Genomic DNA, 15356 nt, shown 5'->3' with positions numbered 1-15356 from the left:
AGCGGCGCCTTTTCAAATAATCTGCTGCACATCCTTTATTTTAACCATGAATGCGCACCAGTTACGTACCCCAGTTTATAACATCTTTGAGCCTGTACAAGTTAGTTATAATGTGGCTGTCTGCCTCTGAAGCCACATACTCAGAGGTTAGATGACCCGTTTACTACTCTGCCTGCAGTACCTGCTGTGCACAGTGCCAGGACTTCTCTCATCCTCTGTTCTGTCAATCCTGTGTCCTTGAGTCCCCACATTGTCAACTCTGGGTTCTTCTTCTCTCTTTCTCCCTCAGTTCTTCTCTCTTTCTAATTTTTTTCCTCATAATGTAGCCATGGTGATGTAGAGCTGTCTCAATCCACAGGACACACTTGACATCCACACTCACACACATGTCTGTGCACACACACATGTACACACACATATACATCCAGGCAGGGAGCAGAGTGCAGGGGATGTGTGTGTGTGTGTGTGAGAGATTGTGTGTGTGGTGGTGAAGGGAAGTCAGCCTTGAACCAACTAGCCCAAACCAAGAGAATAATAGGAGGAGTGCTCTCGGAGATAGAGAGAGCTGGCGAGGAGGAGAAGACAGCGAGGGGGTCTGCCTCATTTGTAGTGAGTCCTCCCCTCTTCACGCAGCCAGCTGACAGGGGATATTTTTATCAGCCTGGCACACACAGTGCAGAAAAGGAACAAATTCATTTGTAACAGCACACTCCCAGCCAAGGACAAGATCCCAGCTGGATAGAACATAGCTGTCTATCAGAATAGAAATCACTCATTCTTATATATGCACCTGCCTCTGCAATATTATGCGAAGGTCGTGCACAAGTCCACTTTGTGTCTAATGAAAGCGAAAACTAAAATTTAAATGTGTCCCCCAAGGTCTGGACCCTTTGTATGGTTTTTAAAGTGCAGACATTTCTCTCTGTTGACAAACAGATACTTGTATTCTTTTGTCTAATGCATCTTGTTTTTCTTTGTCCGCTTTTGACTTTTCTTCTGCGGGAATTTCTCTAGAGGCAGTTGGGTTGGAAGATATATATCAACCTATAGTTTACTTACTGAGTTTACCATGCTCATATACGCTGGTGTGATGAGGGATACATCTGTTGATCTAAACCCAATTAGAAGTCAGAGGAATGACACAGCTTAAGTGTGCATGAGAGCAAGTAAGAGAGAGACTGGGAGCATGAATAAACCATGTGCTAAAGTGGTGTCACTGGGCTGCTGTGTTGGCATGTCGGCACCGCTCAGGAAAAACATGTCTGTCTCTGGGGCATTGTCTGTAATCCAGCATGTTAGAGCAGCTAGATGGCTCCTTTATGTAAGCAGTCCCAGAGTCTCAGACATCATCAGATATGCATACAATAGAGAAATAAATAATTTTCCAGCACTATATTTTGTTTTAAGATGATTATGAATAGTATTAGAACAGCCTAATCCACTCTTACAAAGGGCTTATGGTTCCAGTTGGCTTAAATGAAAATGTTTTTTTTTTTTTTTTTTTTTTTTTACTAGGATTAGTGTTGAATGCACCTGAAGTTAAAGCAGAATATATATATATATATATATATATATATATATATTCATCCTCAAATGCATGTAAATCCCCTGCTCTGAATATTTTTTTTTTGCATCTGCAATGGACAATCGTGGCCAGAAATATGCTGTTTGATTTTCTCAAAGCAGCAGGGTTTCATCTCTTTGCAATGACACAAATACCTTCGTGTGCCAGACTGACAGATAGATGATCTATTGTGGGTGTTGTAATTGAAAACACTGAGAGGGGACAGACAATTAATCTCTTTTTCTCCTTGCTTCAAATTTCCATGGAGAAATACCTTGAAATGCAGATAATAGATAAGAGTGTTATTGATTAGATTGGGTGGGAGGAGAGGTGAGTAGGTGCAGAGGTTTTCCATCACTAATCTCTCTGGCTGTGACTGCATCTAAATAACCTGCAGAGAGGGATAAACAGGCGCATCCATCATGGAACGGCTGGCGCGGACAATGATGGATGTCTCCGCCCTCCGCCACCCTCCGCCGCACCTCTCCCTCCTGGTCAGGGATAGGAAGTGATACCGGCACTCAGGAGAAATTCCTGGCTTAAACAAGGCAGGAAAATGCCTAACTCTGCTGTGATGGAAGGATTTAGGGCTGACTTGTGTGTGCGTCTGTGTAAATTTGTAGATTTGTCCCCTGTCCCCCATCCCCTTGTCTCTTTGAGTTTGTAGGATTATCTATCTTGATAGATCCTGTTTGTTTTGTCAAAGAGGAAATTGGTTTTGTGGATTTGTGTGAAAGTGTGTGGTGTGAACTCACCCTTATATATGTGCTTTTGTGGGTTTGTGTTTAAATTGATTTGGGTGTGCGTTTCGTTTCTATCTTCATGCCTATGCACTGTGAGCCAAATCCCCTGTGCTGCCTGGACCCCGCGAGCAGGCGTGCCCACGCCAGCTCGCCTCAGAGGTGCCAGCCTGATAGATATGGTGTGTGTGCCAGGCTGTGCTTCCCTCCCCACCCCTGCAGCATTAAGATTGATCCCTCATTCCCTCCCATTCCTTTCTCTCTCACTCCTCTGTGTGCCTCTGCCTTTATGAGACTGTGAATAGGTGAAGCTCACAGGCTCCAACAGATGGCCGGAGCTGCCCTGTTTCACTGTCTCTCACACACACACACACACACACACACACACACACACACACACACACACTACTACCCCATGAATGAGAGCCTAGAGAAAGCCAGAGGAAAATGTGACAAGGAGAAAAAGAAGGAGCAGGAAGCAACACAGGAGGAGAAAGGCTAAAACTAATGGAAACAGAGGGAGCCAGTGAGGAGTAACACGCAGGGAGGAAGATGGAAAAGGGGAAGGACTGATAGAATAACAGCAAGAATATGCTAAAAGCAGAGGAAAAGAAGAGGAAGACAAACGCTGCTGAAAAAGGGAGTGAGGGCAGAATTGAATTGTAGATTGAGGGAGCCTCTCTCCTCCCTCTTTCCCTCCCTCTTTTATTTATCTCATGTGAAGCCACGCCTCCCTCCTTTCACTTGTCAGTGCATCTATAACAGTGAGCTGTCTGCACCGGGCTGTGTGGGGGGTGAGACGAGCTCCTCACTCTGCCGGCACAGGGGACCGGATCTGAACGGACCGGACAGGACTGGATGGTACTGGACTGACCAGAACAGGTGTGTGACTTTGTCTTTGTGCATGTGTGTATTTGTGATAGATGACAGCATGCGTACCCCTGAGTGTGTGATTGCCTGTTCCTCCGCAGGACTTGCTTCCAGAGTAGTGTATCTAGAAGGAACAGTGCTGGAGCTTTGCCCTAGTTTACACTTGAATGCTCTGATCCGTTCTGTTTGCCTCTGAGATTTATGCATGGAGTCGCTAACAGCGCTGCTCTTCAGGGTAAGAGAGATGAGATCTCTCGTTCATTGGACGCACAGGACTCTCTTCACAGAGTGTCTGGCTTTGAATCAGCAGCGTGGAGAGGAGCTGCTGTTTATCTGCTGGAACAAGTTGGTAGTTTTCAGGCGAGACCTTGCTGTCTCACCGTCTTGGTTGTGAAGTGGCTGAGAGATTTTCACAGTTCTACATATCTTATAGTATGCTGTTGTAGGAGAGTTATTACATTGCAGCTGCATTGAGAATCTGTAAGAATTCACCGTATTGAGAGAAACAAGTCGCCCCAGCTTTCACAGTTCTTTGTTCGGTCTTGGTGTTGAAACCAATTTGTGATTAGTTCTCTTTGTCTTCCTGTTTCGCACGTCTGTGGTGTTTTGAAATTTGGAACATTCATTGTCTCAGCATTGCTTTGTATTTACTGAGCCAAATATAATCCTGACTGCTGCTGAATAGTATGTGTGGGTTTAAAAATAGAGCAAAAACAACTACAACAGTGAAAATATTACTTTAGTTTTGGATTGTTGATCCTTGTGGGGACCTTTTTTTAAAGAAATCAAGGAGGTATTTGCTGCATGGCATTCATTCGAGACTCGCCATTTCAACAGTCCCAGCCACTGCCACTCCTATACAAGCCCGTATGGCTTTAGTCTCCAAGGCTGGTCCCAGTCAATGTACTCACTATCAGTGTTTTGTCAATATCTTTATGGGTCAAAAGGCTGTGTCATCATCAAGTGGTGGCTGTTAAGAGCAGGGGGGCAGTGGGGGGTGCAAGCACTGACCTAGAGGCTGAAATATTTATGACAGAGACGGCTCAACGACTCGTGCTGTTTGTAGCAATATGGATGGATGCATGAACGAATGCAAGGATGGAGGGATGGATGGAAAGTAAGGAAGCTTCAGAGATCTGTTCTTTAAGCATTTATTATTTATCACAGCGCACTCTGCCACGGAAGCTCTAACCCCCACATCAACTGGCCTCTTTTCTAACTGAGATGCCAGTGGACTGAAGGAAGATGCTCCTGCTTAGTCTACCTGTCAGCTAGTCCCCAGACACATTAAGACTGCAGCTGCGTGCCACACAGTTTCCACACACACACACACACACACACACACACACACACACACCCATGTGCACACATGCAGATGTATGTAACTTGTTAGATTAGGATTTATACGTACAGATTTATATTCACACATGGAGCAATAATTGCATCGTTACACACATTTAAAGTGAAGTGCACACAAAATCACAGTCACTTATTTGCACTGCATTAACACAAACATAGAATGGGTGCACACACACTGTGCTCATAGAACCCACACACTAAAACACACTCATCACAACTTTAACCATTTTATTTTGCTCTTATCTTTAATTTCTATTTTTTCAGTTGTTCACACACTCTTTTAGGACACATGAATGCCACACAGACACACACACACAATCAGTGGGAGCGACGACCTTGAGACCTGTTGATGTTGTTTGCAGCAGCCGTGCGGTGAATACATAAAGGGCCATGTGGGACTCCTGCTGAAAATGGGGCGCTTGACATGCAGTTTGTAAAAATGGCTGGAAAATGTGCAGGAGGGCTGGCGATGCAGTTGAAGGGAGACACAGACATGAATATGTATTGTATGATAATGCCGCACGCTGAAGTTGTTGACTCAAGCTGTTGATGAAAGCAGAGGACACGTTCCCCCATCACCACTCTTGGGAGGAAGTGCTATCGACAAACCCATTGTCGACGCAGCCACATCCCTGGCCACAGGGGCAGCGTGGTGACAGGTGGCAGATATCAGTGACAGCGGCCAAGGTGACACCGCTCGATGGTCTCCGCAGACCCACAGGCGGCCAGGGCAGCGCCGGTGTCTGCTCATTTTACCGCCGCCGTGACCTTATGTGGTTAAACAAAGTGAGGTTAGATTAGGGGGTCCTAAAGCTAATGTCTCTCATTAGCTCCATTCAGTCCTCTCAGAGCTACATCCTCCTCCATCTGCTCCATTTGCTGCCTCTCTGTTCAGTCTATAGCTACACCAGTTGGTACACTGCAATCCATTTATGCTTACGCACATTTTAAATTTGCACATGAAAAATATGTCAAATTATTGCAAAAACTGTTGCCTGAGATGGGAGGGCTGATTCACTGAAGAGGAGGATGCAATAAAAGCTGATGGAAACAGATTTTTTCCAGTACAGATCGATGTTGCTGTACCTGCGTCGTCGTCTTCTTCTGTAGAGAAAACATTCATGTTACGCATGCACCGTTAGATTGCTTCACTCCACCAGAGAGACCTAAAAAATAAAGAGCCGAGTTTTGCAGGTGTACATAACGCTAATATTGCTTGTTTAAAAAATACACACACAATGCCTTCCAAGGTGCTTGAATAGATAGATATCTATAGTGCCTATATTAAAATATATTCACATACATTTCATTTATAGAAACCTGCCCTACCTCACATTTCATCCAGCAGAAGTTTCAGCGTAAAACTCAGAGACATAAGTGTTTCATTAACGGTTCACTCACACACCTTTAGAATACATTAACAGTGGCCTGGCACTAAATATCACTCACATGTTCCTTCTCCGAGTCCCTGTTCATCTGTATGTATGAGCTGCTGTTAACAGGCCCTGCGATGAGGCGGCATCAGGAGATCAGTGTGTAAATCTTGGTGCTGCTGCTCCTCTCAGCTCTAATGATAGAGAGGCAGCGGGGCTCTTTGACGACGCCTCTCAAATGCTGTGCTCTCAACAGTGTGTCGAGAGTGAGGAGTAGTATACGGCTGATGGGAGCAAATAAGGAGAAGCACGCTGGTGTGAGTCTTGTATGTGCATACGATTCTGTGTGTGTTTGTGCCTGTGCCATATCAGCTCAGCGTGTGCAGCGTGCGTCCGTGTAATTCCCAAGGTTCACGTCTGGACAGCCATTCGACTGGCGTGTGTGAGTGCAATCAGATTTCAATCTCTTTCCTCTATATGGCTGAGCTGCTGCAGCAGAGGTGCCCCACAGGGAAATGTAATTACACCCTTCTGGCCACAGAATACAGGCTTCACTGCCCTATCTGTCTCAGGAGAGACAGCGGCTAGAGGCCCCTTCTCACTTGCAATATCAAACAGCAGAGATGTCAGTAAAGGCCGGCTATATCTCCAAATTTTGTATTAAATCCTCGCTCCAATCTCCCCCTCTAATCGGCTTTTAGATCCTGGGGTTATCGGTGGCCTTTTGCTACAGTTTTGTTACAGTTGTGAATAATTTATGACAGAATTAACTGCGGTTGCTAAGAGCAGTGATTGAGAGATTTTGGAGCACAGCCAGAATCTGGCTCAAGTTCAAAGCCATTTTTCTCAACAGTTTTTCTGTCTGATAAGCAAGAGCTCATCACCATGGTTGTAATTATTACCATAATTATTTTATCTACATTTCTGCCACCTTGGTTCCTTGTGTATGGATTTCAGGAGTTTTTATTGATCACCCTGCCATTCTTTCTTTTGTGGCCATGTCTCCTCCACTGCTGCGCTCTCACTGAGGTGTGTGCTGAGATGGTCTCCATTAAAAAGGCAAAAGAAACAGGCACTCCCCACTCTCCTGGATTTAATCAAACAATCAATGAGAGCACTCAGGTAACAGCAGTCTAAGTGTCCCATTGATGTTACGATTGAATGAATACAGGAGTCATAGGTCACTTTCTGTTTTGAAATTCTGTTCTATTCTTAAGAAACATCATCCCAAACCTTCAGCCCTCTTCAGGCTTTTTAGGTAAAGAAGGGATTGAGTGGTAAATAAAAGAAAAAAGCTGAAAATTTTACCCAGTAAATCTTAGTACGTCATCCATTTCATCCTGTTGTACCTAGTCATGGTAACTTACTGGAAGTGCGGCCGTGCCAGAGCACTTCTGTCTTTTTCATTTCCCTGATTTGCTACACTCCGACTCTACCTTAATCTCCATTTCTGTGTTCATCACCCTCTCTCTGTCCCTGTGTTTAGCCTGGTCACAACTTCAGCTACCCACCGCCTTCACCCCCCCCCCCCCCCCCCCCCCCCCCCCCCCCGCCTCTCCCTTAGGGTGTAGCAGCCATTGTTGTGCCTAATAAGGTTTATGGAATTACAGATCTCTGAAATTGGATTTTCTCACTCCACCAAAGCAGTGGGATTACGGATTTAAGACTGGGTGCATCAGGGCACAAATGACCTGTGACTGAACTGCTTTTTCTGAATGCACCCTCAAGGTGGGCAGCTCAAGAGACTGACGTCCCAGCAGTTGTGAAGAAAGACAGAAAGGCAGGCAGATTCCTTGTATCTGTATGCACTTGACGATTAAACAGATTCTGAGTCAGACATCTTTTTGGCTCCTACGTCTGGATTTATTTTTCTCTCATGTCCACCACTCTCACTCTTACACTCTCCTCCTCTGTCTGTCCTCACAACTTTTGACTGTGTTTGATCTAATTCTAATCTAATGAATCTTTTGATCTTCCTTGCCTGACACTCAGACACATCCCAGATTTCTACATCCAAAAGTAGCTCAGTTCGTTCTAATCCTTAAAATCTGGCCGCGGGTGAAGCAATTGATTCCCAGTGATGTACAGGGATTTGGGCTGTCTACCCCATGCTTATGTGTAATGAACTGTGGGACTCCTTTGCTTACCTTGATCCCACCACCCAAAAGCCACCTTATCACAAATCCAGATCAGTTCCACTCGTATTGTTCAGATGCGGCTGAGCGTTAACTACAACTGAGGTGGAGGAGTAGCAGAGGAAAGTGAGAAATGAAGTGAGAAAGCAGCAGAGACAGGCAGAGTAGTGAATGCAACATTGAGATGTTGGCATGAAGGTAGTGGTATTCATTAGGAGGAGTCCATAGCGGCGGCTTAGTGAACTCTTAATTGGGGAAGAGACAGGGCTGAGGATGAGGGATCAATAGGGGCAGAGCCAGGGTTCCATCCCACCAAAATCAATCAGCCTCCTGCTCGACACAGAGAATGCAGCCAATCAAAGAAAACACGGCCCCGAGCTCCCGCTCATTTACCCTCCAAGTCAAACTTCATCAGGATCAGCCTGAGCAGACAGACAGCTCATTCCAGCTTATCTCGATCAGAGGAGGATGGAGTTGCTCACTTGCTTTTATTTGTTAACGTGGGCATTTGATCTTGTTGCTCTGGAATGTCATTACAGTTTTGATGAAACTCTGCCAAGAATTCAAGATTATTGTAACTAATAAAGCATGATTCATTAGCACAGGAGCCCGGTATGGAAAGGAATATTAAATGAAACCTTGCCATATTTTTACTCCACAGCTAAAAATAGTCTCTTTCTCCTCTCCTTCTTTTTCTTCCTCTTCCTCTTTGCCTGGGTAATAGCCATCTTTCTGCCCTGTCACTTTCTGATGTATCATCCTCTTATTCACATCAAAGACAAGGCCAGGTGTTGGATTTTCTCTCAGTTGCCACGCTTGTCACACTGCCTTGTCACCCGCAGCCTGTTCCAATCTCCTCCCTTCTTCCTCCGCCTCTCCGCTTATTTATATTAAATCTGTCACTCCTTTATTTTAGTGAGAGAAAAAGAAAGTAAATCACTTTTGCCATTTGCAGCCTGCGGTGTCTGCTGAATGCTGCAAGTTTATGTGGATGTCATCTTTGGCCAAATAAAATCCTGTCAAAATAAATGATGTCTCTGCTGTCTTGTATTGTTGTTGCGCAAGTGAAATCTCTCCTCTTTGTTGTGTCCTTGGTTTCAAATGTCTGTGTCAGTTTTGTGGTAAGCTGTCTAGGAATATGCTTCATAGTGAGAGGCACAGCTGAGGTCTCAGGCTTTTTTTATTGCTCCAGATGGACAGACAGACAGATACACAGACACAGGTGTCCAGTCTCACCTCTCTTTGATGCCCATGAGTGGCTGGCAGAGAGCAGCTGGGGTCAGAGACGTGCCTTGGCAGCGAGATAGATGCAGGCTTGTAAGGATCTCCAGGGTATTCTTAGCTTTGGTGCACATACCAAAGGGGTGCATGTGTGTGTGTGCATTGCCAAGCTGTTGTGTGCAAAACATTTCACCAAAGACTACACATGAAACATAAGGCCTAAGATCTCACAGCGTGGTCATGGAGACGTTGGTTGGTCTGACGGTCGGTCGGGTTGGCTCAGATGTTCACATGCTGGAAACTGATACCTGTCACATCACAACATGGATCAGACAGCTCCACTCCTGTCAACACGTCTTGACAGGCGGACACAGAGCGAGGCCTTGTTGCTTACAGGAGCACAACTAGAGGCTGCTGGAGATGTGGAGATGGTGTTAGATGGCAGGTTGATTGAACGAGCCTGGTGAAAACAGCTATTTTCCGTACCTCCGCTGCCTCTGATGCCAAGTTTAAAGCAGTGTAAGTAAGGATTTACTTGTCTGCCTGACTGAAAGTGAGCAGTGTTTACATAGCATTACAAACAGTAGCTGATTATTATCACAATCACTAAAAATGTCCTGCAGGGTGAGGGGTAATTATGTTAAAAATGAGACCACTTCAACTCTATTTCTGGCAGAGGTCTAATTAAACCACCTCCTGAACGATTGGCTGCTTCCTCAGGCATCACATCAGTCAAATATGGATTTTAAATTGTGTGAATACTTTCAGATACATGCGATTACAATCCATGTAGACTGTCTTAACCTGTGTGGTTGTTTATCTCCATATCCTACTGTGCGTCACAGTGTTTTGGTCTAAAACAGATGTGTCACCATCCTTGGGGTGTGTGTGAGGGAGGAGTGGTGACTGGGAGTGGCATCTGGGCTCAGACTGACTTACTGCATCTGTTAGGGAGGACAGAGACAATACAGTTTAGCATCAGGCATGGATGAATCCGAATGCGTGCAACATTCATGATATGAAAAGGTGTTTTAAAAAACAAGTCTGAATGCTGTAGATATGAGACGTGTCTGGCTCTGTTTGAGCTCCTAAGTAGAAGTTGCATATGTTCCAAGTACTCATCCACTCTGGACTTTGTGTTTGCTTACAGAACTTGGCAGTCAGAGGCTGATTTCAGTGGGAGAGGAGAACATCAGAGACAGCTTGTTTTGAAAGGAAGGTAAGGCTGTTCACCTCTTACTCAGTATGAAAGGGAAATCTCTCTGCCCTCTCATTTCTCCCTCTCACACATACAGTGCATTCAGAACATATTCAGACACCTTCACTTTTTTTCATATTTTGTTATGTCGCAGCCTTAAAGCTAAAATTGTTTCAATACATTTTTTCCCTCATCAGTCTGCACTCAATGCCCCATAATGACAAACAGATTTTATTAAAGAGGGAAAACGGAAATATTGATACAAGTATTCAGACTCTACTCAGACCTGTCTGAATGCACTGTATAGTGGACTTGCTTGTGGATGTAGGTTTTGTTCTGTTTCTGTATATTTTACTGTATGTGCATAGAGTATGGATCAGTGCACGCAAAGTCATGTCTTTGTCTGCACAAGATTCACTCCCCCCAGTGCAGTCTGCCACTGACCTGTCCTGCATCTATTTCTTCATATCTATCCTTCCCCATATCTGACTATCCCGCCTCCATCTGAGCAGAAAGTTAGCTTCTGATTATTGTTCCTGTTACCATGGATTCTACAGATCTCAGAGGAAACAAACAGCACAGCAGGCTACAGTTAACATCAACACTTTATTTACTGTGGGGGATAGATCTGTCACCTCCAGAGGCGACTCGTGCATCACGCAGCTTCAGTCAGCCTCAAAATCACATCACCTCATTTGATCTGCCTGCCAGTGATTAGCATTTCATTCTGCACAAACAAGAGGACGGTTATTGTTGGCCCCACTGAGATAGAATCCATGATCAAAGAGAGCTGTGGGTTGTGTTGTGGCCACAGCAGATGCCCCCTCAGTGGCCGTCAGTCCAAATGGTAATTATGAAGAGATGAGAAAAGGGAGTGAAATGAAAGACGCAGAGAGTGGGGGTGAGGTGAGGCTAAGGGAAATAGTTGTGAGAATTAATGAGCGAGCTACAAAGCTTAGAATTATTAAATCAATAGCTAAAAAATAGCCTTCATCCGCTATGGTTTTGGGCTGTAAACTAGCTCCATGTCTTTACTAAACAAGCAATGATAACATAGGCTATTTTTTATGCTTTATAACAGTATTTGGAGGCAATGAGTTTAAAAATGGAAATGTTTTTGTGCAAACATGTTGTAAAGAGGCAGTAAATCTGCCAGATCTGGAAAGTTCACCACTGCAGGGCGAACTCTGTCCTGTTGGCTGTTTACCAGTAACATGCTCGTGCTGCTGCTGTGATCAGAGTCATCCTGTGTGAACAGTTGGATGGCAGCAGAAGAAGCAGCTCTCAGCACATGTGGGCATAAGATGTGCACAGCTGTGCACAGCTGACTCATTATCACTTGCAAAGACATCAGTATGTGTGACTGTAATCAGCTCTCCTTTTTGATTAACAAATGACTCGCTACAAACGGCTCCTAATATAGCTGTGATAGTTTACTGTTTTGTTTGTGAAAAAAATATGCCTGCCTACATAACTTTTCTTGACGGAGCATTTGAGGGAGCTGAACTTTGATTTTTCTTCTTGTCTCTGTGACAGTAGCAGGAGCAGACAGGTGAATGATGCGCCTTTAGTAAGCTATTCTGTTTGAGGACTGATCTCCACTTCAAAACCCCAGAGTGAGGACAGCATTCACCTCTCTCTTTCTTCCTCCTCTTCTTCTTCTGGCGGAGGGGGCCTTCGGCAGTGCAGGATAAAAACCAAAAGTCTTCAAGAGAAACTCTTCAAAGGCACAGTTCATCTGCCAAGTGAAGACCTCATCAATTCAGTTTTCTTCACTTAAACCACTGTCCCTTCCACAGAGCTCTGGTTGTTTATGTGTCTATGTCTATTTCTCATCCATTTCTTGCAGCTGGTTGCATAAGGTGCTTTTGATAACTTGTGAGTGATGAAGGAATATCTTCCTTTTATACTTTGGGGGATTAGCTTGTTGTTGGTTTTCCTCACATCATCCCTGGGGTATATGATGCACATTTTGGAGCTCCGGGAGTATTTTCCTGACCCTCATTTTCCACATCAGCAAGATGAAAACTGCCAGCCTGCTTCCATGCCCCAGCCTGCCTTCTGCCCGCTGATTAAAAGTCAAATATTAAAGTGCTCTGTTGTGAGCTCGGCCTAATTGATTCTTTCCGCCGGGTGCACACAGAATGGGCTGACAGCAGGCGATACCAGGCTTTGTCAACATCGGGCATGTTGCCTGACGCTCAGGATGGCACCCCAATAAAGCCCCCTGTGAGTGTGCCAACCTGCGGCACCACAGACAGAGAGGCCGCTCGACACTCTGGCCAAGCTTTATAGTAACAACACAGAAGCAGCTCATTCTTTTGCTGTGTGTCAGCTCCCATCGGCTGGCTGGGAAGTTGGATCTGTATTTGAAAGGATGTGAGGAAAGTGTGTATATGTGTGTGTGTGTGTGTGTGTGTGTGTGTGAAAAAAAATCTCTTGCCCTCTTGCATAACCACTCAGTTAACTTAAGCTATCTGAGGCGATGGCGCTGAAAGGAGGTTTCATCTTTCCACAAAAGGCCATCTTCTTCTCGTTTTCCCCCAGCTCTCCTGCCGTTAAGATAATTGCTTTAATAGCTTTTAATCACAGCCGTGGTTAACAAGTAGCTTACGAAAAACTGAAATGACACCAAGTATGTCACCCTTGCCCACCCTGAGAAAAACACAGGACAGCCAGTGCAGATCCTGTTTGAGGCCTCACATGTTTTGCTGACAATGTTTAACCCTCCCTTAACTACGGTGTAGGGATAATTGATTGAATCTTTCCAGCGGTAAGACAGTGTCCCTCTCTCATCCTTAGGCCAGGGCTCTGTCGCTCTCTTGTCTGCTTACCCTATGAATTTACAGGCCATTTTATGTGCATCTTAAATGGGCTTTGCTCCCCATTTATTTTTAATGCTTTTCTAACTCACATATAGGAGAGTGCCACAGCAATCCTGGTGCTATACAACATTCATTAAGTGCAGACATTCATCCACGACGCTTTTCTCATGAATCTGATTGACCTTTTCGCTCAGTGTGATCCACAGTAAAAGGTTATAGGTGCCTATTAATCCCCCTGTGCTTGAAAAGCTGGGTATATCTCCTGTCCCGCCTGATGCTTTATGTTCCACCGGCAGGGAAGGTGCGATGTGAAGGTTTGAAGGCGTGTGGGGGCTCGGGTCAGAGAGCTGGCTGACGGTGCGGTAATGACTCTATTAGTGAAATGGGGCCACTGCGCACTCTGACACAGCACTAATTACAACACAAGAGTGATGAACTTGATCAAAGCACTGGTAATTCATGTTTAATAGAAGAGAGAGGGAGCAAACGAAGAGAGAGGGTGACAGAGAAAGGACGAGCAGGTGTGTGTGGAGAACCTTTTAAAGAGGACAAAATCACAACATGTGCTTTTTCCACATGTATAAATTCAATCTGTTCGGCATTTGGACTTTTTCACATAGTGTGAACGATTGCCAGCAAAGTCATGGAATGGCCTCCCGACTGCTTCAGTAATAAAGGCCAAAGAAAAGTAATCACAATATCCCCTCCCCTGAGCCCTGAGCAGGGGTTTCATTTCTACCTCCATCCTGTTACTTCACTGCTGTAGATCCCAGAGGGGCTCCAGAGGCTGAGTGGAGGTCATGATCACAGCCACAGGGGGGCTGACAGCTGGCTGCCTCTCTGACAGGCACCTAATGGAGGGCTAATAGGAGAGAGTGGAGTCCCAGAGACCACTGCTGTGACCTTGACATGAGCCCGTGGAGGCAGGCAGGTGGAGGAGGGACGGAAAGGTGAAGTACCATTACAGAGGCTGACAGGCAGGTACTTTAAATATCTCTTATTCTCCTTTATTTTCTCTCTCTGTCTGTTATTTTGAACTTTGCTTACATCTGCTGTTCAGTTAGTAACCCTGAAAGAACATAAAAGAAAGAGATGTAGTTTTCTCTCTCCTGTGTGTGGGTGGGTGAATCAGTCAGTCAGTTTTAGTGTGTGTGGGTGTAGGCATGCGTCAGAATGAGTGTTTCAATATTATTTTTATAGTTTTTTTATTACTGTTAGTTGTTATTTCAGCAATTATCTTCACTGGGAGAAATGTTTAAAGTGTTTTCTCTACGTAAGTGCTGATAAATTATTCTGTTTGGGGAAAGAATTATCATGATTACAGCAACTTTATATGACTAAACTAAACTAAAAGATTTCCTTTTAATTTGAGAAGCAGATTTCAAGTTTCAGTTGTTTGGAAGTAAAGTCTACTGCCTGTAGTTTTTTAAACTTGATAACACTGGCAACTGATTGAGTCCGTTAATCATTTTTTTCAGCTGTAGCAAACAGACTCCATCTGAACCGTCAAGATGCTGCAGGAGAGTATGGTTGTAACTAAAGCTATACATTTGCATGTGAATATTTCAGATTCCTTTAAGCTTAATGAGTAAAGCAATTCTTCGCAGCACAGGTCTGGAATGATAAAGTTTGCCAAAGTCCCATCAGGTAATTCTCTTTATTATATATTGGCACAAAATGAGATGGATTTAAAGCACCAGGAGTTAGAAAATGTGTTGAAACCTCCCAGAATGAATCATGATTAGTTGACTTTCAGCTAAAATGGGAATATTTTAAATTCATTCTGACATATTTAGCGTTCCTACATTTGTACATGTGCCAGTGGGTGTGTGTGGGTGGGTGTGTGTGTGTGTGTGTGTGTGTGTGTGTGTGTGTGTGTGTGTGTGTTTGTGTGTGTGTGTTTGTGCCCTTCCTCAGTCAGTGATACAGAGCAGTGGGAGGTCAGACCTGCAGGGACAGCCAATAAGCATCATCCACAGTACAGGGAGCGCCACTTCTGCCTGATCAATCTGAGCTCTCATTAAAAGGCTGCCAAGCCCCTTTGCAACCCGATACAATATCAATACTGAAG

At 44.6% G+C, this 15356-nt stretch overlaps 1 protein-coding gene across 6 annotated transcripts in view; it reads left to right on the top strand.

Moving 5' to 3' along the window:
* Window positions 1–15356, top strand: part of sulf2a (sulfatase 2a) — a 44586-nt gene that overhangs the window by 9926 nt on the left and 19304 nt on the right. The window contains exons 1-2 of one of the 6 annotated variants that reach the window (XM_071493374.1): window positions 2564–3186; window positions 10413–10481. The gene's annotated coding sequence lies outside the window, so the exon portion shown is untranslated. Of the gene's footprint in view, window positions 1–2563; window positions 3187–10412; window positions 10482–15356 lie in introns of those variants that run through there. The other 5 variants (XM_071493373.1, XM_071493372.1, XM_071493368.1 and 2 more) reach the window with 5 other exon arrangements.

Source organism: Trachinotus anak, unplaced genomic scaffold, assembly GCF_046630095.1.
Source record: "Trachinotus anak isolate AG129_WGS33_773 ecotype Australia unplaced genomic scaffold, CSIRO_AGI_Tana_v1 ptg000013l, whole genome shotgun sequence".
Taxonomy (NCBI): domain Eukaryota; kingdom Metazoa; phylum Chordata; class Actinopteri; order Carangiformes; family Carangidae; genus Trachinotus; species Trachinotus anak.
This window is presented reverse-complemented; position numbering and strand designations above follow the sequence as displayed.